Source organism: Petromyzon marinus, unplaced genomic scaffold (assembly GCF_048934315.1).
Source record: "Petromyzon marinus isolate PM22_M1 ecotype Great Lakes invasive population unplaced genomic scaffold, UKy_Petmar_22M1.pri1.0 PM_Scaffold_43, whole genome shotgun sequence".
NCBI classification, from domain to species: Eukaryota; Metazoa; Chordata; class Hyperoartia; order Petromyzontiformes; family Petromyzontidae; genus Petromyzon; species Petromyzon marinus.
The window spans coordinates 29,151-54,864 of NW_027423424.1; positions in this window are offsets into that span (position 1 = coordinate 29,151).

Sequence of the window (25,714 nt, forward strand, 5' to 3'; positions counted from 1 at the left end):
ACTGATTAACAGTGAATCCTATGGGAGTCCCACTGATTAACACTGAACCCTGTGGGAGTCTCACTGATTAACACTGAACCCTGTGGAAGACTCAATGATGAACAGTGAACCCTATGGGAGTCTCACTGATTAACACTGAACCCTGTGGGAATCTCACTGATTATCCCTGAACCCTGTGGGAGTCTCACTGATTAACACTGAACCCTGTGGGAGTCTCACTGATTATCCCTGAACCCTGTGAGAGTCTCACTGATTAACACTGAACCCTGTGGGAGCCTCACTGATTAACACTGAACCCTGTGGGAGTCTCACTGATTAACACTGAACCCTGTGGGAGTCTCACTGATTAACACTGAACCCTGTGGGAGCCTCAGTGATTAACACTGGACCCTGTGGGAGTCTCACTGATTAACACTGAACCCTGTGGGAGTCTCAATGATTATCCCTGAACCCTGTGGGAGTCTCACTGATTAACACTGAACCCTGTGGGAGCCTCACTGATTAACACTGAACCCTGTGGGAGTCTCACTGATTAACACTGAACCCTGTGGGAGTCTCACTGATTAACACTGAAACCTGTGGGAGTCTCACTGATTAACACTGAAACCTGTCGGAGTTTCAGTGATTAACACTGAACCCTGTGGGAGTCTCACTGATTAATACTGAACCCTGTGGGAGTCTCACTGATTAACACTGAACCCTGTGGGAGTCTCACTTATTAACACTGAACCCTATGGGAGTCACACTGATTAACACTGAACCCTATGGGAGTCTCACTGATTAACACTGAACCCTGTGGGAGTCTCATTGATTAACACTGATACCTGTGGGAGTCTCACTGAATAACACTGAAACCTATGGGAGTCTCACTGATTAACACTGAACCCTACGGGAGTCTCATTGATTAACACTGAACCCTACGGGAGTCTCAGTGATTAACACTGAACACTATGGGAGTCTCACTGATTTACACTGAACCCTGTGGGAGTCTCAATGATTAACACTGGACCATGTGGGAGTCTCACTGATTAACACCGAACCCTATGGGAGTCTCACTGATTAACACTGAACCCTATGGGAGTCTCACTGATTAACACTGAACCCTATGGGAGTCTCACTGATTAACAGTGAATCCTATGGGAGTCCCACTGATTAACACTGAACCCTGTGGGAGTCTCACTGATTAACACTGAACCCTGTGGAAGACTCAATGATGAACAGTGAACCCTATGGGAGTCTCACTGATTAACACTGAACCCTGTGGGAATCTCATTGATTATCCCTGAACCCTGTGGGAGTCTCACTGATTAACACTGAACCCTGTGGGAGTCTCACTGATTATCCCTGAACCCTGTGAGAGTCTCACTGATTAACACTGAACCCTGTGGGAGCCTCACTGATTAACACTGAACCCTGTGGGAGTCTCACTGATTAACACTGAACCCTGTGGGAGTCTCACTGATTAACACTGAACCCTGTGGGAGCCTCAGTGATTAACACTGGACCCTGTGGGAGTCTCACTGATTAACACTGAACCCTGTGGGAGTCTCACTGATTAACACTGAACCCTGTGGGAGTCTCACTGATTAACACTGAACCCTGTGGGAGTCTCACTGATTAACACACGGACCCTGGGGGAGTCTCACTGATTAACACACGAACCATAGGGGAGTGTCACTGATTAACACTGAACCCTATGGGAGTCTCACTGATTAACACTGAACTCTGTGGGAGTCTCACTGATTAACACTGAACCCTTTGGGAGCCTCACTGATTAACACCGAACCCTATGGGAGTCTCACTGATTAACACTCAACCCTATGGGAGTCTCAGTGATTGTCACTGAAACCTATGGTCGTCTCACTGATTAACACTGAACCCTGTGGGAGTCTCAATGATTAACACTGAACCCTGTGGGAGTCTCACTGATTAACACTGAACCCTGTGGGAATCTCACAGATTAACACTGAACGCTGTGGGAGTCTCACTGATTAACACTGAACCCTGTGGGAGTATCACTGATTAACACTGAACCCTGTGGGAGTCTCACTGATTAACACTGAACCCTGTGGGAGCCTCACTGATTAACACTGAACCCTGTGGGAGCCTCACTGATTAACACTGAACCCTGTGGGAGTCTCACTGATTAACACTGAACCCTATGCGAGTCTCACTGATTAACACTGAACCGTATGGGAGTCTCACTGATTAACACTGAAACCTGTCGGAGTTTCAGTGATTAACACTGAACCCTGTGGGAGTCTCACTGATTAATACTGAACCCTGTGGGAGTCTCACTGATTAATACTGAACCCTATGGGAGTCTCACTGATTAATACTGAACCCTGTGGGAGTCTCACTGATTAACACTGAACCCTGTGGGAGTCTCACTGATTAATACAGAACCCTATGCGAGTCTCAATGATTAACACTGAACCCTATGGGAGTCTCACTGATTAACACTGAAACTTGTGGGAGCCTCACTGATTAACACTGAACCCTATGGGAGTCTCACTGATTAACACTCAACCCTATGGGAGTCTCAGAGATTGTCACTGAAACCTATGGTCGTCTTACTGATTAACACTGAACCCTGTGGGAGTCTCAATGATTAACACTGAACCCTGTGGAAGACTCAATGATGAACATTGAACCCTATGGGAGTCTCACTGATTAACACTGAACCCTGTGGGAGTCTCACTGATTATCCCTGAACCCTGTGGGAGTCTCACTGATTAACACTGAACCCTGTGGGAGTCTCACTGATTATCCCTGAACCCTGTGGGAGTCTCACTGATTAACACTGAACCCTGTGGGAGCCTCACTGATTAACACTGAACCCTGTGGGAGTCTCACTGATTAACACTGAACCCTGTGGGAGTCTCACTGATTAACACTGAAACCTGTCGGAGTTTCAGTGATTAACACTGAACCCTGTGGGAGTCTCACTGATTAATACTGAACCCTGTGGGAGTCTCACTGATTAACACTGAACCCTGTGGGAGTCTCACTTATTAACACTGAAGCCTATGGGAGTCACACTGATTAACACTGAACCCTATGGGAGTCTCACTGATTAACACTGAACCCTGTGGGAGTCTCATTGATTAACACTGATACCTGTGGGAGTCTCACTGAATAACACTGAAACCTATGGGAGTCTCACTGATTAACACTGAACCCTATGGGAGTCTCAATAATTAACACTGAACCCTATGGGAGTCTCACTGATTAACACTGAACCCTACGGGAGTCTCATTGATTAACACTGAACCCTACGGGAGTCTCAGTGATTAACACTGAACACTATGGGAGTCTCACTGATTTACACTGAACCCTGTGGGAGTCTCACTGATTAACACACGGACTCTGGGGGAGTCTCACTGATTAACACACGAACCATAGGGGAGTGTCACTGATTAACACTGAACCCTATGGGAGTCTCACTGATTAACACTGAACTCTGTGGGAGTCTCACTGATTAACACTGAACCCTGTGGGAGCCTCACTGATTAACACCGAACCCTATGGGAGTCTCACTGATTAACACTCAACCCTATGGGAGTCTCAGTGATTGTCACTGAAACCTATGGTCGTCTCACTGATTAACACTGAACCCTGTGGGAGTCTCAATGATTAACAATGAACCCTGTGGGAGTCTCACTGATTAACACTGAACCCTGTGGGAGTCTCACAGATTAACACTGAATGCTGTGGGAGTCTCACTGATTAACACTGAACCCTGTGGGAGTATCACTGATTAACACTGAACCCTGTGGGAGTCTCACTGATTAACACTGAACCCTGTGGGAGCCTCACTGATTAACACTGAACCCTGTGGGAGTCTCACTGATTAACACTGAACCCTATGCGAGTCTCACTGATTAACACTGAACCGTATGGGAGTCTCACTGATTAACACTGAAACCTGTCGGAGTTTCAGTGATTAACACTGAACCCTGTGGGAGTCTCACTGATTAATACTGAACCCTGTGGGAGTCTCACTGATTAAGACTGAACCCTATGGGAGTCTCACTGATTAATACTGAACCCTGTGGGAGTCTCACTGATTAACACTGAACCCTGTGGGAGTCTCACTGATTAACACTGAACCCTGTGGGAGCCTCAGTGATTAACACTGGACCCTGTGGGAGTCTCACTGATTAACACTGAACCCTGTGGGAGTCTCACTGATTAACACACGGACCCTGGGGGAGTCTCACTGATTAACACACGAACCATAGGGGAGTGTCACTGATTAACACTGAACCCTATGGGAGTCTCACTGATTAACACTGAACTCTGTGGGAGTCTCACTGATTAACACTGAACCCTGTGGGAGCCTCACTGATTAACACCGAACCCTATGGGAGTCTCACTGATTAACACTCAACCCTATGGGAGTCTCAGTGATTGTCACTGAAACCTATGGTCGTCTCACTGATTAACACTGAACCCTGTGGGAGTCTCAATGATTAACACTGAACCCTGTGGGAGTCTCACTGATTAACACTGAACCCTGTGGGTGTCTCACAGATTAACACTGAACGCTGTGGGAGTCTCACTGATTAACACTGAACCCTGTGGGAGTATCACTGATTAACACTGAACCCTGTGGGAGTCTCACTGATTAACACTGAACCCTGTGGGAGCCTCATTGATTAACACTGAACCCTGTGGGAGTCTCACTGATTAACACTGAACCCTATGCGAGTCTCACTGATTAACACTGAACCGTATGGGAGTCTCACTGATTAACACTGAAACCTGTCGGAGTTTCAGTGATTAACACTGAACCCTGTGGGAGTCTCACTGATTAATACTGAACCCTGTGGGAGTCTCACTGATTAAGACTGAACCCTATGGGAGTCTCACTGATTAATACTGAACCCTGTGGGAGTCTCACTGATTAACACTGAACCCTATGCGAGTCTCAATGATTAACACTGAACCCTATGGGAGTCTCACTGATTAACACTGAAACTTGTGGGAGCCTCACTGATTAACACTGAACCCTATGGGAGTCTCACTGATTAACACTCAACCCTATGGGAGTCTCAGTGATTGTCACTGAAACCTATGGTCGTCTCACTGATTAACACTGAACCCTGTGGGAGTCTCAATGATTAACACTGAACCCTGTGGGAGCCTCACTGATTAACACTGAACCCTGTGGGAGTCTCACTGATTAACACTGAACCCTGTGGAAGACTCAATGATGAACAGTGAACCCTATGGGAGTCTCACTGATTAACACTGAACCCTGTGGGAGTCTCACTGATTATCCCTGAACCCTGTGGGAGTCTCACTGATTAACACTGAACCCTGTGGGAGTCTCACTGATTATCCCTGAACCCTGTGGGAGTCTCACTGATTAACACTGAACCCTGTGGGAGCCTCACTGATTAACACTGAACCCTGTGGGAGTCTCACTGATTAACACTGAACCCTGTGGGAGTCTCACTGATTAACACTGAAACCTGTCGGAGTTTCAGTGATTAACACTGAACCCTGTGGGAGTCTCACTGATTAATACTGAACCCTGTGGGAGTCTCACTGATTAACACTGAACCCTGTGGGAGTCTCACTTATTAACACTGAACCCTATGGGAGTCACACTGATTAACACTGAACCCTATGGGAGTCTCACTGATTAACACTGAACCCTGTGGGAGTCTCATTGATTAACACTGATACCTGTGGGAGTCTCACTGAATAACACTGAAACCTATGGGAGTCTCACTGATTAACACTGAACCCTATGGGAGTCTCAATAATTAACACTGAACCCTATGGGAGTCTCACTGATTAACACTGAACCCTACGGGAGTCTCATTGATTAACACTGAACCCTACGGGAGTCTCAGTGATTAACACTGAACACTATGGGAGTCTCACTGATTTACACTGAACCCTGTGGGAGTCTCACTGATTAACACACGGACCCTGGGGGAGTCTCACTGATTAACACACGAACCATAGGGGAGTGTCACTGATTAACACTGAACCCTATGGGAGTCTCACTGATTAACACTGAACTCTGTGGGAGTCTCACTGATTAACACTGAACCCTGTGGGAGCCTCACTGATTAACACCGAACACTATGGGAGTCTCACTGATTAACACTCAACCCTATGGGAGTCTCAGTGATTGTCACTGAAACCTATGGTCGTCTCACTGATTAACACTGAACCCTGTGGGAGTCTCAATGATTAACACTGAACCCTGTGGGAGCCTCACTGATTAACACCGAACACTATGGGAGTCTCACTGATTAACACTCAACCCTATGGGAGTCTCAGTGATTGTCACTGAAACCTATGGTCGTCTCACTGATTAACACTGAACGCTGTGGGAGTCTCACTGATTAACACTGAACTCTGTGGGAATATCACTGATTAACACTGAACCCTGTGGGAGTCTCACTGATTAACACTGAACCCTGTGGGAGCCTCACTGATTAACACTGAACCCTGTGGGAGTCTCACTGATTAACACTGAACCCTATGCGAGTCTCACTGATTAACACTGAACCCTGTGGGAGTCTCACTGATTAACACTGAACCCTGTGGGAGTCTCACTGATTAACACTGAACCCTGTGGGAGCCTCACTGATTAACACTGAACCCTGTGGGAGTCTCACTGATTAACACTGAACCCTACGGGAGTCTCATTGATTAACACTGAACCCTACGGGAGTCTCAGTGATTAACACTGAACACTATGGGAGTCTCACTGATTTACACTGAACCCTGTGGGAGTCTCACTGATTAACACACGGACCCTGGGGGAGTCTCACTGATTAACACACGAACCATAGGGGAGTGTCACTGATTAACACTGAACCCTATGGGAGTCTCACTGATTAACACTGAACTCTGTGGGAGTCTCACTGATTAACACTGAACCCTGTGGGAGCCTCACTGATTAACACCGAACACTATGGGAGTCTCACTGATTAACACTCAACCCTATGGGAGTCTCAGTGATTGTCACTGAAACCTATGGTCGTCTCACTGATTAACACTGAACCCTGTGGGAGTCTCACTGATTAACACTGAACCCTGTGGGAGCCTCACTGATTAACACCGAACACTATGGGAGTCTCACTGATTAACACTCAACCCTATGGGAGTCTCAGTGATTGTCACTGAAACCTATGGTCGTCTCACTGATTAACACTGAACGCTGTGGGAGTCTCACTGATTAACACTGAACTCTGTGGGAATATCACTGATTAACACTGAACCCTGTGGGAGTCTCACTGATTAACACTGAACCCTGTGGGAGCCTCACTGATTAACACTGAACCCTGTGGGAGTCTCACTGATTAACACTGAACCCTATGCGAGTCTCACTGATTAACACTGAACCCTGTGGGAGTCTCACTGATTAACACTGAACCCTGTGGGAGTCTCACTGATTAACACTGAACCCTGTGGGAGCCTCACTGATTAACACTGAACCCTGTGGGAGTCTCACTGATTAACACTGAACCCTGTGGGAGTCTCACTGATTAACACTGAAACCTGTCGGAGTTTCAGTGATTAACACTGAACCCTGTGGGAGTCTCACTGATTAATACTGAACCCTGTGGGAGTCTCACTGATTAACACTGAACCCTGTGGGAGTCTCACTTATTAACACTGAACCCTATGGGAGTCACACTGATTAACACTGAACCCTATGGGAGTCTCACTGATTAACACTGAACCCTGTGGGAGTCTCATTGATTAACACTGATACCTGTGGGAGTCTCACTGAATAACACTGAAACCTATGGGAGTCTCACTGATTAACACTGAACCCTATGGGAGTCTCAATAATTAACACTGAACCCTATGGGAGTCTCACTGATTAACACTGAACCCTACGGGAGTCTCATTGATTAACACTGAACCCTACGGGAGTCTCATTGATTAACACTGAACACTATGGGAGTCTCACTGATTTACACTGAACCCTGTGGGAGTCTCACTGATTAACACACGGACTCTGGGGGAGTCTCACTGATTAACACACGAACCATAGGGGAGTGTCACTGATTAACACTGAACCCTATGGGAGTCTCACTGATTAACACTGAACTCTGTGGGAGTCTCACTGATTAACACTGAACCCTGTGGGAGCCTCACTGATTAACACCGAACCCTATGGGAGTCTCACTGATTAACACTCAACCTTATGGGAGTCTCAGTGATTGTCACTGAAACCTATGGTCGTCTCACTGATTAACACTGAACCCTGTGGGAGTCTCAATGATTAACAATGAACCCTGTGGGAGTCTCACTGATTAACACTGAACCCTGTGGGAGTCTCACAGATTAACACTGAACGCTGTGGGAGTCTCACTGATTAACACTGAACCCTGTGGGAGTATCACTGATTAACACTGAACCCTGTGGGAGTCTCACTGATTAACACTGAACCCTGTGGGAGCCTCACTGATTAACACTGAACCCTGTGGGAGTCTCACTGATTAACACTGAACCCTATGCGAGTCTCACTGATTAACACTGAACCGTATGGGAGTCTCACTGATTAACACTGAAACCTGTCGGAGTTTCAGTGATTAACACTGAACCCTGTGGGAGTCTCACTGATTAATACTGAACCCTGTGGGAGTCTCACTGATTAAGACTGAACCCTATGGGAGTCTCACTGATTAATACTGAACCCTGTGGGAGTCTCACTGATTAACACTGAACCCTGTGGGAGTCTCACTGATTAACACTGAACCCTGTGGGAGCCTCAGTGATTAACACTGGACCCTGTGGGAGTCTCACTGATTAACACTGAACCCTGTGGGAGTCTCACTGATTAACACTGAACCCTGTGGGAGTCTCAATGATTAACACACGGACCCTGGGGGAGTCTCACTGATTAACACACGAACCATAGGGGAGTGTCACTGATTAACACTGAACCCTATGGGAGTCTCACTGATTAACACTGAACTCTGTGGGAGTCTCACTGATTAACACTGAACCCTGTGGGAGCCTCACTGATTAACACCGAACCCTATTGGAGTCTCACTGATTAACACTCAACCCTATGGGAGTCTCAGTGATTGTCACTGAAACCTATGGTCGTCTCACTGATTAACACTGAACCCTGTGGGAGTCTCAATGATTAACACTGAACCCTGTGGGAGTCTCACTGATTAACACTGAACCCTGTGGGAGTCTCACAGATTAACACTGAACGCTGTGGGAGTCTCACTGATTAACACTGAACCCTGTGGGAGTATCACTGATTAACACTGAACCCTGTGGGAGTCTCACTGATTAACACTGAACCCTGTGGGAGCCTCACTGATTAACACTGAACCCTGTGGGAGTCTCACTGATTAACACTGAACCCTATGCGAGTCTCACTGATTAACACTGAACCGTATGGGAGTCTCACTGATTAACACTGAAACCTGTCGGAGTTTCAGTAATTAACACTGAACCCTGTGGGAGTCTCACTGATTAATACTGAACCCTGTGGGAGTCTCACTGATTAAGACTGAACCCTATGGGAGTCTCACTGATTAATACTGAACCCTGTGGGAGTCTCACTGATTAACACTGAACCCTGTGGGAGTCTCACTGATTAACACTGAACCCTATGCGAGTCTCAATGATTAACACTGAACCCTATGGGAGTCTCACTGATTAACACTGAAACTTGTGGGAGCCTCACTGATTAACACTGAACCCTATGGGAGGCTCACTGATTAACACTCAACCCTATGGGAGTCTCAGTGATTATCACTGAAACCTATGGTCGTCTCACTGATTAACACTGAACCCTGTGGGAGTCTCAATGATTAACACTGAACCCTGTGGGAGCCTCACTGATTAACACTGAACCCTGTGGGAGTCTCACTGATTAACACTGAACCCTGTGGAAGACTCAATGATGAACAGTGAACCCTATGGGAGTCTCACTGATTAACACTGAACCCTGTGGGAGTCTCACTGATTATCCCTGAACCCTGTGGGAGTCTCACTGATTAACACTGAACCCTGTGGGAGTCTCACTGATTATCCCTGAACCCTGTGGCAGTCTCACTGATTAACACTGAACCCTGTGGGAGCCTCACTGATTAACACTGAACCCTGTGGGAGTCTCACTGATTAACACTGAACCCTGTGGGAGTCTCACTGATTAACACTGAAACCTGTCGGAGTTTCAGTGATTAACACTGAACCCTGTGGGAGTCTCACTGATTAATACTGAACCTTGTGGGAGTCTCACTGATTAACACTGAACCCTGTGGGAGTCTCACTTATTAACACTGAACCCTATGGGAGTCACACTGATTAACACTGAACCCTATGGGAGCCTCACTGATTAACACTGAACCCTGTGGGAGTCTCATTGATTAACACTGATACCTGTGGGAGTCTCACTGAATAACACTGAAACCTATGGGAGTCTCACTGATTTACACTGAACCCTATGGGAGTCTCAATAATTAACACTGAACCCTATGGGAGTCTCACTGATTAACAATGAACCCTACGGGAGTCTCATTGATTAACACTGAACCCTACGGGAGTCTCAGTGATTAACACTGAACACTATGGGAGTCTCACTGATTTACACTGAACCCTGTGGGAGTCTCACTGATTAACACACGGACCCTGGGGGAGTCTCACTGATTAACACACGAACCATAGGGGAGTGTCACTGATTAACACTGAACCCTATGGGAGTCTCACTGATTAACACTGAACTCTGTGGGAGTCTCACTGATTAACACTGAACCCTGTGGGAGCCTCACTGATTAACACCGAACCCTATGGGAGTCTCACTGATTAACACTCAACCCTATGGGAGTCTCAGTGATTGTCACTGAAACCTATGGTCGTCTCACTGATTAACACTGAACCCTGTGGGAGTCTCAATGATTAACACTGAACCCTGTGGGAGTCTCACTGATTAACACTGAACCCTGTGGGAGTCTCACAGATTAACTCTGAACGCTGTGGGAGTCTCACTGATTAACACTGAACCCTGTGGGAGTATCACTGATTAACACTGAACCCTGTGGGAGTCTCACTGATTAACACTGAACCCTGTGGGAGCCTCACTGATTAACACTGAACCCTGTGGGAGTCTCACTGATTAACACTGAACCCTATGCGAGTCTCACTGATTAACACTGAACCCTGTGGGAGTCTCACTGATTAACACTGAACCCTGTGGGAGTCTCACTGATTAATACTGAACCCTGTGGGAGTCTCACTGATTAAGACTGAACCCTATAGGAGTCTCACTGATTAATACTGAACCCTGTGGGAGTCTCACTGATTAACACTGAACCCTGTGGGAGTCTCACTGATTAACACTGAACCCTATGCGAGTCTCAATGATTAACACTGAACCCTATGGGAGTCTCACTGATTAACACTGAAACTTGTGGGAGCCTCACTGATTAACACTGAACCCTATGGGAGTCTCACTGATTAACACTCAACCCTATGGGAGTCTCAGTGATTGTCACTGAAACCTATGGTCGTCTCACTGATTAACACTGAACCCTGTGGGAGTCTCAATGATTAACACTGAACCCTGTGGGAGTCTCACTGATTAACACTGAACCCTGTGGGAGTCTCACTGATTAACACTGAACCCTGTGGAAGACTCAATGATGAACAGTGAACCCTATGGGAGTCTCACTGATTAACACTGAACCCTGTGGGAGTCTCACTGATTATCCCTGAACCCTGTGGGAGTCTCACTGATTAACACTGAACCCTGTGGGAGTCTCACTGATTATCCCTGAACCCTGTGGGAGTCTCACTGATTAACACTGAACCCTGTGGGAGCCTCACTGATTAACACTGAACCCTGTGGGAGTCTCACTGATTAACACTGAACCCTGTGGGAGTCTCACTGATTAACACTGAAACCTGTCGGAGTTTCAGTGATTAACACTGAACCCTGTGGGAGTCTCACTGATTAATACTGAACCCTGTGGGAGTCTCACTGATTAACACTGAACCCTGTGGGAGTCTCACTTATTAACACTGAACCCTATGGGAGTCACACTGATTAACACTGAACCCTATGGGAGCCTCACTGATTAACACTGAACCCTGTGGGAGTCTCATTGATTAACACTGATACCTGTGGGAGTCTCACTGAATAACACTGAAACCTATGGGAGTCTCACTGATTAACACTGAACCCTATGGGAGTCTCAATAATTAACACTGAACCCTATGGGAGTCTCACTGATTAACAATGAACCCTACGGGAGTCTCATTGATTAACACTGAACCCTACGGGAGTCTCAGTGATTAACACTGAACACTATGGGAGTCTCACTGATTTACACTGAACCCTGTGGGAGTCTCACTGATTAACACACGGACCCTGGGGGAGTCTCACTGATTAACACACGAACCATAGGGGAGTGTCACTGATTAACACTGAACCCTATGGGAGTCTCACTGATTAACACTGAACTCTGTGGGAGTCTCACTGATTAACACTGAACCCTGTGGGAGCCTCACTGATTAACACCGAACCCTATGGGAGTCTCACTGATTAACACTCAACCCTATGGGAGTCTCAGTGATTGTCACTGAAACCTATGGTCGTCTCACTGATTAACACTGAACCCTGTGGGAGTCTCAATGATTAACACTGAACCCTGTGGGAGTCTCACTGATTAACACTGAACCCTGTGGGAGTCTCACAGATTAACACTGAACGCTGTGGGAGTCTCACTGATTAACACTGAACCCTGTGGGAGTATCACTGATTAACACTGAACCCTGTGGGAGTCTCACTGATTAACACTGAACCCTGTGGGAGCCTCACTGATTAACACTGAACCCTGTGGGAGTCTCACTGATTAACACTGAACCCTATGCGAGTCTCACTGATTAACACTGAACCCTGTGGGAGTCTCACTGATTAACACTGAACCCTGTGGGAGTCTCACTGATTAATACTGAACCCTGTGGGAGTCTCACTGATTAAGACTGAACCCTATAGGAGTCTCACTGATTAATACTGAACCCTGTGGGAGTCTCACTGATTAACACTGAACCCTGTGGGAGTCTCACTGATTAACAATGAACCCTATGCGAGTCTCAATGATTAACACTGAACCCTATGGGAGTCTCACTGATTAACACTGAAACTTGTGGGAGCCTCACTGATTAACACTGAACCCTATGGGAGTCTCACTGATTAACACTCAACCCTATGGGAGTCTCAGTGATTGTCACTGAAACCTATGGTCGTCTCACTGATTAACACTGAACCCTGTGGGAGTCTCAATGATTAACACTGAACCCTGTGGGAGTCTCACTGATTAACACTGAACCCTGTGGGAGTCTCACTGATTAACACTGAACCCTGTGGAAGACTCAATGATGAACAGTGAACCCTATGGGAGTCTCACTGATTAACACTGAACCCTGTGGGAGTCTCACTGATTATCCCTGAACCCTGTGGGAGTCTCACTGATTAACACTGAACCCTGTGGGAGTCTCACTGATTATCCCTGAACCCTGTGGGAGTCTCACTGATTAACACTGAACCCTGTGGGAGCCTCACTGATTAACACTGAACCCTGTGGGAGTCTCACTGATTAACACTGAACCCTGTGGGAGTCTCACTGATTAACACTGAAACCTATGGTCGTCTCACTGATTAACACTGAACCCTGTGGGAGTCTCAATGATTAACACTGAACCCTGTGGGAGTCTCACTGATTAACACTGAACCCTGTGGGAGTCTCACAGATTAACACTGAACGCTGTGGGAGTCTCACTGATTAACACTGAACCCTGTGGGAGTATCACTGATTAACACTGAACCCTGTGGGAGTCTCACTGATTAACACTGAACCCTGTGGGAGCCTCACTGATTAACACTGAACCCTGTGGGAGTCTCACTGATTAACACTGAACCCTATGCGAGTCTCACTGATTAACACTGAACCCTGTGGGAGTCTCACTGATTAACACTGAACCCTGTGGGAGTCTCACTGATTAATACTGAACCCTGTGGGAGTCTCACTGATTAAGACTGAACCCTATAGGAGTCTCACTGATTAATACTGAACCCTGTGGGAGTCTCACTGATTAACACTGAACCCTGTGGGAGTCTCACTGATTAACAATGAACCCTATGCGAGTCTCAATGATTAACACTGAACCCTATGGGAGTCTCACTGATTAACACTGAAACTTGTGGGAGCCTCACTGATTAACACTGAACCCTATGGGAGTCTCACTGATTAACACTCAACCCTATGGGAGTCTCAGTGATTGTCACTGAAACCTATGGTCGTCTCACTGATTAACACTGAACCCTGTGGGAGTCTCAATGATTAACACTGAACCCTGTGGGAGTCTCACTGATTAACACTGAACCCTGTGGGAGTCTCACTGATTAACACTGAACCCTGTGGAAGACTCAATGATGAACAGTGAACCCTATGGGAGTCTCACTGATTAACACTGAACCCTGTGGGAGTCTCACTGATTATCCCTGAACCCTGTGGGAGTCTCACTGATTAACACTGAACCCTGTGGGAGTCTCACTGATTATCCCTGAACCCTGTGGGAGTCTCACTGATTAACACTGAACCTTGTGGGAGCCTCACTGATTAACACTGAACCCTGTGGGAGTCTCACTGATTAACACTGAACCCTGTGGGAGTCTCACTGATTAACACTGAAACCTGTCGGAGTTTCAGTGATTAACACTGAACCCTGTGGGAGTCTCACTGATTAATACTGAACCCTGTGGGAGTCTCACTGATTAACACTGAACCCTGTGGGAGTCTCACTTATTAACACTGAACCCTATGGGAGTCACACTGATTAACACTGAACCCTATGGGAGTCTCACTGATTAACAATGAACCCTGTGGGAGTCTCATTGATTAACACTGATACCTGTGTGAGTCTCACTGAATAACACTGAAACCTATGGGAGTCTCACTGATTAACACTGAACCCTATGGGAGTCTCAATAATTAACACTGAACCCTATGGGAGTCTCACTGATTAACACTGAACCCTACGGGAGTCTCATTGATTAACACTGAACCCTACGGGAGTCTCAGTGATTAACACTGAACACTATGGGAGTCTCACTGATTTACACTGAACCCTGTGGGAGTCTCAATGATTAACACTGGACCATGTGGGAGTCTCACTGATTAACACCGAACCCTATGGGAGTCTCACTGATTAACACTGAACCCTATGGGAGTCTCACTGATTAACACTGAACCCTATGGGAGTCTCACTGATTAACAGTGAATCCTATGGGAGTCTCACTGATTAACACTGAACCCTTTGGGAGTCTCACTGATTAACACTGAACCCTGTGGAAGACTCAATGATGAACAGTGAACCCTATGGGAGTCTCACTGATTAACACTGAACCCTGTGGGAATCTCACTGATTATCCCTGAACCCTGTGGGAGTCTTACTGATTAACACTGAACCCTGTGGGAGTCTCACTGATTATCCCTGAACCCTGTGGGATTCTCACTGATTAACACTGAACCCTGTGGGAGCCTCACTGATTAACACTGAACCCTGTGGGAGTCTCACTGATTAACACTGAACCCTGTGGGAGTCTCACTGATTAACACTGAACCCTGTGGGAGCCTCAGTGATTAACACTGGACCCTGTGGGAGTCTCACTGATTAACACTGAACCCTGTGGGAGTCTCACTGATTAACACTGAACCCTGTGGGAGTCTCACTGATTAACACTGAACCCTGTGGGAGTCTCACTGATTAACACTGAACCCTGTGGGAGTCTCACTGATTAACACACGGACCCTGGGGGAGTCTCACTGATTAACACACGAACCATAGGGGAGTGTCACTGATTAACACTGAACCCTATGGGAGTCTCACTGATTAACACTGAACTCTGTGGGAGTCTCACTGATTAACACTGAACCCTGTGGGAGCCTCACTGATTAACACCGAACCCTATGGGAGTCTCACTGATTAACACTCAACCCTATGGGAGTCTCCGTGATTGTCACTGAAACCTATGGTCGTCTCACTGATTAACACTGAACCCTGTGGGAGTCTCAATGATTAACACTGAACCCTGTGGGAGTCTCACTGATTAACACTGAACCCTGTGAGAGTCTCACAGATTAACACTGAACGCTGTGGGAGTCTCACTGATTAACACTGAACCCTGTGGGAGTATCACTGATTAACATTGAACCCTGTGGGAGTCTCACTGATTAACAATGAACCCTGTGGGAGCCTCACTGATTAACACTGAACCCTGTGGGAGCCTCACTGATTAACACTGAACCCTGTGGGAGTCTCACTGATTAACACTGAACCCTATGCGAGTCTCACTGATTAACACTGAACCGTATGGGAGTCTCACTGATTAACACTGAAACCTGTCGGAGTTTCAGGGATTAACACTGAACCCTGTGGGAGTCTCACTGATTAATACTGAACCCTGTGGGAGTCTCACTGATTAACACTGAACCCTATGGGAGTCTCACTGATTAATACTGAACCCTGTGGGAGTCTCACTGATTAACACTGAACCCTGTGGGAGTCTCACTGATTAACACTGAACCCTATGCGAGTCTCAATGATTAACACTGAACCCTATGGGAGTCTCACTGATTAACACTGAAACTTGTGGGAGCCTCACTGATTAACACTGAACCCTATGGGAGTCTCACTGATTAACACTCAACCCTATGGGAGTCTCAGTGATTGTCACTGAAACCTATGGTCGTCTCACTGATTAACACTGAACCCTGTGGGAGTCTCAATGATTAACACTGAACCCTGTGGGAGTCTCACTGATTAACACTGAACCCTGTGGGAGTCTCACAGATTAACACTGAACGCTGTGGGAGTCTCACAGATTAACACTGAACGCTGTGGGAGTCTCACTGATTAACACTGAACCCTGTGAGAGGCTCACTGATTAACACTGATCCCTGTGGGAGTCTCACTGATTAACACTGAACCCTATGGGAGTCTCACTGATTAACACTGAACCCTGTGGGAGTCTCACTGATTATCCCTGAACCCTGTGGGAGTCTCACTGATTAACACTGAACCCTGTGGGAGCCTCACTGATTAACACTGAACCCTGTGGGAGTCTCACTGATTAACACTGAACCCTGTGGGAGTCTCACTGATTAACACTGAAACCTGTCGGAGTTTCAGTGATTAACACTGAACCCTGTGGGAGTCTCACTGATTAATACTGAACCCTGTGGGAGTCTCACTGATTAACACTGAACCCTGTGGGAGTCTCACTTATTAACACTGAACCCTATGGGAGTCACACTGATTAACACTGAACCCTATGGGAGCCTCACTGATTAACACTGAACCCTGTGGGAGTCTCATTGATTAACACTGATACCTGTGGGAGTCTCACTGAATAACACTGAAACCTATGGGAGTCTCACTGATTAACACTGAACCCTATGGGAGTCTCAATAATTAACACTGAACCCTATGGGAGTCTCACTGATTAACAATGAACCCTACGGGAGTCTCATTGATTAACACTGAACCCTACGGGAGTCTCAGTGATTAACACTGAACACTATGGGAGTCTCACTGATTTACACTGAACCCTGTGGGAGTCTCACTGATTAACACACGGACCCTGGGGGAGTCTCACTGATTAACACACGAACCATAGGGGAGTGTCACTGATTAACACTGAACCCTATGGGAGTCTCACTGATTAACACTGAACTCTGTGGGAGTCTCACTGATTAACACTGAACCCTGTGGGAGCCTCACTGATTAACACCGAACCCTATGGGAGTCTCACTGATTAACACTCAACCCTATGGGAGTCTCAGTGATTGTCACTGAAACCTATGGTCGTCTCACTGATTAACACTGAACCCTGTGGGAGTCTCAATGATTAACACTGAACCCTGTGGGAGTCTCACTGATTAACACTGAACCCTGTGGGAGTCTCACAGATTAACACTGAACGCTGTGGGAGTCTCACTGATTAACACTGAACCCTGTGGGAGTATCACTGATTAACACTGAACCCTGTGGGAGTCTCACTGATTAACACTGAACCCTGTGGGAGCCTCACTGATTAACACTGAACCCTGTGGGAGTCTCACTGATTAACACTGAACCCTATGCGAGTCTCACTGATTAACACTGAACCCTGTGGGAGTCTCACTGATTAACACTGAACCCTGTGGGAGTCTCACTGATTAATACTGAACCCTGTGGGAGTCTCACTGATTAAGACTGAACCCTATAGGAGTCTCACTGATTAATACTGAACCCTGTGGGAGTCTCACTGATTAACACTGAACCCTGTGGGAGTCTCACTGATTAACACTGAACCCTATGCGAGTCTCAATGATTAACACTGAACCCTATGGGAGTCTCACTGATTAACACTGAAACTTGTGGGAGCCTCACTGATTAACACTGAACCCTATGGGAGTCTCACTGATTAACACTCAACCCTATGGGAGTCTCAGTGATTGTCACTGAAACCTATGGTCGTCTCACTGATTAACACTGAACCCTGTGGGAGTCTCAATGATTAACACTGAACCCTGTGGGAGTCTCACTGATTAACACTGAACCCTGTGGGAGTCTCACTGATTAACACTGAACCCTGTGGAAGACTCAATGATGAACAGTGAACCCTATGGGAGTCTCACTGATTAACACTGAACCCTGTGGGAGTTTCACTGATTAACACTGAACCCTGTGAGAGTCTCACAGATTAACACTGAACGCTGTGGGAGTCTCACTGATTAACACTGAACCCTGTGGGAGTATCACTGATTAACATTGAACCCTGTGGGAGTCTCACTGATTAACAATGAACCCTGTGGGAGCCTCACTGATTAACACTGAACCCTGTGGGAGCCTCACTGATTAACACTGAACCCTGTGGGAGTCTCACTGATTAACACTGAACCCTATGCGAGTCTCACTGATTAACACTGAACCGTATGGGAGTCTCACTGATTAACACTGAAACCTGTCGGAGTTTCAGGGATTAACACTGAACCCTGTGGGAGTCTCACTGATTAATACTGAACCCTGTGGGAGTCTCACTGATTAACACTGAACCCTATGGGAGTCTCACTGATTAATACTGAACCCTGTGGGAGTCTCACTGATTAACACTGAACCCTGTGGGAGTCTCACTGATTAACACTGAACCCTATGCGAGTCTCAATGATTAACACTGAACCCTATGGGAGTCTCACTGATTAACACTGAAACTTGTGGGAGCCTCACTGATTAACACTGAACCCTATGGGAGTCTCACTGATTAACACTCAACCCTATGGGAGTCTCAGTGATTGTCACTGAAACCTATGGTCGTCTCACTGATTAACACTGAACCCTGTGGGAGTCTCAATGATTAACACTGAACCCTGTGGGAGTCTCACTGATTAACACTGAACCCTGTGGGAGTCTCACAGATTAACACTGAACGCTGTGGGAGTCTCACAGATTAACACTGAACGCTGTGGGAGTCTCACTGATTAACACTGAACCCTGTGAGAGGCTCACTGATTAACACTGATCCCTGTGGGAGTCTCACTGATTAACACTGAACCCTATGGGAGTCTCACTGATTAACACTGAACCCTGTGGGAGTCTCACTGATTATCCCTGAACCCTGTGGGAGTCTCACTGATTAACACTGAACCCTGTGGGAGCCTCACTGATTAACACTGAACCCTGTGGGAGTCTCACTGATTAACACTGAACCCTGTGGGAGTCTCACTGATTAACACTGAAACCTGTCGGAGTTTCAGTGATTAACACTGAACCCTGTGGGAGTCTCACTGATTAATACTGAACCCTGTGGGAGTCTCACTGATTAACACTGAACCCTGTGGGAGTCTCACTTATTAACACTGAACCCTATGGGAGTCACACTGATTAACACTGAACCCTATGGGAGCCTCACTGATTAACACTGAACCCTGTGGGAGTCTCATTGATTAACACTGATACCTGTGGGAGTCTCACTGAATAACACTGAAACCTATGGGAGTCTCACTGATTAACACTGAACCCTATGGGAGTCTCAATAATTAACACTGAACCCTATGGGAGTCTCACTGATTAACAATGAACCCTACGGGAGTCTCATTGATTAACACTGAACCCTACGGGAGTCTCAGTGATTAACACTGAACACTATGGGAGTCTCACTGATTTACACTGAACCCTGTGGGAGTCTCACTGATTAACACACGGACCCTGGGGGAGTCTCACTGATTAACACACGAACCATAGGGGAGTGTCACTGATTAACACTGAACCCTATGGGAGTCTCACTGATTAACACTGAACTCTGTGGGAGTCTCACTGATTAACACTGAACCCTGTGGGAGCCTCACTGATTAACACCGAACCCTATGGGAGTCTCACTGATTAACACTCAACCCTATGGGAGTCTCAGTGATTGTCACTGAAACCTATGGTCGTCTCACTGATTAACACTGAACCCTGTGGGAGTCTCAATGATTAACACTGAACCCTGTGGGAGTCTCACTGATTAACACTGAACCCTGTGGGAGTCTCACAGATTAACACTGAACGCTGTGGGAGTCTCACTGATTAACACTGAACCCTGTGGGAGTATCACTGATTAACACTGAACCCTGTGGGAGTCTCACTGATTAACACTGAACCCTGTGGGAGCCTCACTGATTAACACTGAACCCTGTGGGAGTCTCACTGATTAACACTGAACCCTATGCGAGTCTCACTGATTAACACTGAACCCTGTGGGAGTCTCACTGATTAACACTGAACCCTGTGGGAGTCTCACTGATTAATACTGAACCCTGTGGGAGTCTCACTGATTAAGACTGAACCCTATAGGAGTCTCACTGATTAATACTGAACCCTGTGGGAGTCTCACTGATTAACACTGAACCCTGTGGGAGTCTCACTGATTAACACTGAACCCTATGCGAGTCTCAATGATTAACACTGAACCCTATGGGAGTCTCACTGATTAACACTGAAACTTGTGGGAGCCTCACTGATTAACACTGAACCCTATGGGAGTCTCACTGATTAACACTCAACCCTATGGGAGTCTCAGTGATTGTCACTGAAACCTATGGTCGTCTCACTGATTAACACTGAACCCTGTGGGAGTCTCAATGATTAACACTGAACCCTGTGGGAGTCTCACTGATTAACACTGAACCCTGTGGGAGTCTCACTGATTAACACTGAACCCTGTGGAAGACTCAATGATGAACAGTGAACCCTATGGGAGTCTCACTGATTAACACTGAACCCTGTGGGAGTCTCACTGATTATCCCTGAACCCTGTGGGAGTCTCACTAATTAACACTGAACCCTGTGGGAGTCTCACTGATTATCCCTGAACCCTGTGGGAGTCTCACTGATTAACACTGAACCCTGTGGGAGCCTCACTGATTAACACTGAACCCTGTGGGAGTCTCACTGATTAACACTGAACCCTGTGGGAGTCTCACTGATTAACACTGAAACCTGTCGGAGTTTCAGTGATTAACACTGAACCCTGTGGGAGTCTCACTGATTAATACTGAACCCTGTGGGAGTCTCACTGATTAACACTGAACCCTGTGGGAGTCTCACTTATTAACACTGAACCCTATGGGAGTCACACTGATTAACACTGAACCCTATGGGAGTCTCACTGATTAACACTGAACCCTGTGGGAGTCTCATTGATTAACACTGATACCTGTGTGAGTCTCACTGAATAACACTGAAACCTATGGGAGTCTCACTGATTAACACTGAACCCTATGGGAGTCTCAATAATTAACACTGAACCCTATGGGAGTCTCACTGATTAACACTGAACCCTACGGGAGTCTCATTGATTAACACTGAACCCTACGGGAGTCTCAGTGATTAACACTGAACACTATGGGAGTCTCACTGATTTACACTGAACCCTGTGGGAGTCTCAATGATTAACACTGGACCATGTGGGAGTCTCACTGATTAACACCGAACCCTATGGGAGTCTCACTGATTAACACTGAACCCTATGGGAGTCTCACTGATTAACACTGAACCCTATGGGAGTCTCACTGATTAACAGTGAATCCTATGGGAGTCTCACTGATTAACACTGAACCCTTTGGGAGTCTCACTGATTAACACTGAACCCTGTGGGAGACTCAATGATGAACAGTGAACCCTATGGGAGTCTCACTGATTAACACTGAACCCTGTGGGAATCTCACTGATTATCCCTGAACCCTGTGGGAGTCTTACTGATTAACACTGAACCCTGTGGGAGTCTCACTGATTATCCCTGAACCCTGTGGGATTCTCACTGATTAACACTGAACCCTGTGGGAGCCTCACTGATTAACACTGAACCCTGTGGGAGTCTCACTGATTAACACTGAACCCTGTGGGAGTCTCACTGATTAACACTGAACCCTGTGGGAGCCTCAGTGATTAACACTGGACCCTGTGGGAGTCTCACTGATTAACACTGAACCCTGTGGGAGTCTCACTGATTAACACTGAACCCTGTGGGAGTCTCACTGATTAACACTGAACCCTGTGGGAGTCTCACTGATTAACACTGAACCCTGTGGGAGTCTCACTGATTAACACACGGACCCTGGGGGAGTCTCACTGATTAACACACGAACCATAGGGGAGTGTCACTGATTAACACTGAACCCTATGGGAGTCTCACTGATTAACACTGAACTCTGTGGGAGTCTCACTGATTAACACTGAACCCTGTGGGAGCCTCACTGATTAACACCGAACCCTATGGGAGTCTCACTGATTAACACTCAACCCTATGGGAGTCTCCGTGATTGTCACTGAAACCTATGGTCGTCTCACTGATTAACACTGAACCCTGTGGGAGTCTCAATGATTAACACTGAACCCTGTGGGAGTCTCACTGATTAACACTGAACCCTGTGAGAGTCTCACAGATTAACACTGAACGCTGTGGGAGTCTCACTGATTAACGCTGAACCCTGTGGGAGTATCACTGATTAACATTGAACCCTGTGGGAGTCTCACTGATTAACACTGAACCCTGTGGGAGCCTCACTGATTAACACTGAACCCTGTGGGAGCCTCACTGATTAACACTGAACCCTGTGGGAGTCTCACTGATTAACACTGAACCCTATGCGAGTCTCACTGATTAACACTGAACCGTATGGGAGTCTCACTGATTAACACTGAAACCTGTCGGAGTTTCAGGGATTAACACTGAACCCTGTGGGAGTCTCACTGATTAATACTGAACCCTGTGGGAGTCTCACTGATTAACACTGAAACTTGTGGGAGCCTCACTGATTAACACTGAACCCTATGGGAGTCTCACTGATTAACACTCAACCCTATGGGAGTCTCAGTGATTGTCACTGAAACCTATGGTCGTCTCACTGATTAACACTGAACCCTGTGGGAGTCTCAATGATTAACACTGAACCCTGTGGGAGTCTCACTGATTAACACTGAACCCTGTGGGAGTCTCACAGATTAACACTGAACGCTGTGGGAGTCTCACAGATTAACACTGAACGCTGTGGGAGTCTCACTGATTAACACTGAACCCTGTGAGAGGCTCACTGATTAACACTGATCCCTGTGGGAGTCTCACTGATTAACACTGAACCCTATGGGAGTCTCACTGATTAACACTGAACCCTGTGGGAGTCTCACTGATTAACACTGAACCCTGTGGGAGTCTCACTGATTAACACTGAACCCTGTGGGAGTCTCACTGATTAACACTGAACCCTGTGGGAGTCTCACTGATTAACACTGACCCCTGTGGGAGTCTCACTGATTAACACTGAACCCTGTGGGAGTCTCACTGATTAACACTGAAACCTGTCGGAATTTCAGTGATTAACACTGAACCCTGTGGGAGTCTCACTGATTAATACTGAACCCTGTGGGAGTCTCACTGATTAACACTGAACCCTGTGGAAGTCTCAATGATGAACAGTGAACCCTATGGGAGTCTCACTGATTAATACTGAACCCTGTGGGAGTCTCACTGATTAACACTGAACCCTGTGGGAGTCTCAATGGTTAACACTGAACCCTGTGGGAGTCTCACTGATTAACACTGAACCCTGTGGGAGTCTCACTGATTAACACTGAACCCTGTGGGAGTCTCACTGATTAACACTGAACCCTGTGGGAGTCTCAATGATTAACACTGAAACCTGTCGGAGTTTCAGTGATTAACACTGAACCCTGTGGGAGTCTCACTGATTAATACTAAACCCTGTGGGAGTCTCACTGATTAACACTGAACCCTGTGGGAGTCTCACTTATTAACACTGAACCCTATGGGAGTCACACTGATTAACACTGAACCCTATGGGAGTCTCACTGATTAACACTGAACCCTGTGGGAGTCTCATTGATTAACACTGATACCTGTGGGAGTCTCACTGAATAACACTGAAACCTATGGGAGTCTCACTGATTAACACTGAACCCTATGGGAGTCTCATTAATTAACACTGAACCCTATGGGAGTCTCACTGATTAACACTGAACCCTACAGGAGTCTCATTGATTAACACTGAACCCTATGGGAGTCTCACTGATTAACACTGAACTCTGTGGGAGTCTCACTGATTAACACTGAACCCTGTGGGAGCCTCACTGATTAACACCGAACCCTATGGGAGTCTCACTGATTAACACTCAACCCTATGGGAGTCTCCGTGATTGTCACTGAAACCTATGGTCGTCTCACTGATTAACACTGAACCCTGTGGGAGTCTCAATGATTAACACTGAACCCTGTGGGAGTCTCACTGATTAACACTGAACCCTGTGGGAGTCTCACAGATTAACACTGAACGCTGTGGGAGTCTCACTGATTAACACTGAACCCTGTGGGAGTATCACTGATTAACACTGAACCCTGTGGGAGTCTCACTGATTAACACTGAACCCTGTGGGAGCCTCACTGATTAACACTGAACCCTGTGGGAGTCTCACTGATTAACACTGAACCCTATGCGAGTCTCACTGATTAACACTGAACCATATGGGAGTCTCACTGATTAACACTGAAACCTGTCGGAGTTTCAGTGATTAACACTGAACCCTGTGGGAGTCTCACTGATTAATACTGAACCCTGTGGGAGTCTCACTGATTAACACTGAACCCTATGGGAGTCTCACTGATTAATACTGAACCCTGTGGGAGTCTCACTGATTAACACTGAACCCTGTGGGAGTCTCAATGATTAACACTGAAACCTGTCGGAGTTTCAGTGATTAACACTGAACCCTGTGGGAGTCTCACTGATTAATACTGAACCCTGTGGGAGTCTCACTAATTAACACTGAACCCTGTGGGAGTCTCACTTATTAACACTGAACCCTATGGGAGTCACACTGATTAACACTGAACCCTATGGGAGTCTCACTGATTAACACTGAACCCTGTGGGAGTCTCATTGATTAACACTGATACCTGTGGGAGTCTCACTGAATAACACTGAAACCTATGGGAGTCTCACTGATTAACACTGAACCCTATGGGAGTCTCATTAATTAACACTGAACCCTATGGGAGTCTCACTGATTAACACTGAACCCTACAGGAGTCTCATTGATTAACACTGAACCCTATGGGAGTCTCACTGATTAACACTGAACTCTGTGGGAGTCTCACTGATTAACACTGAACCCT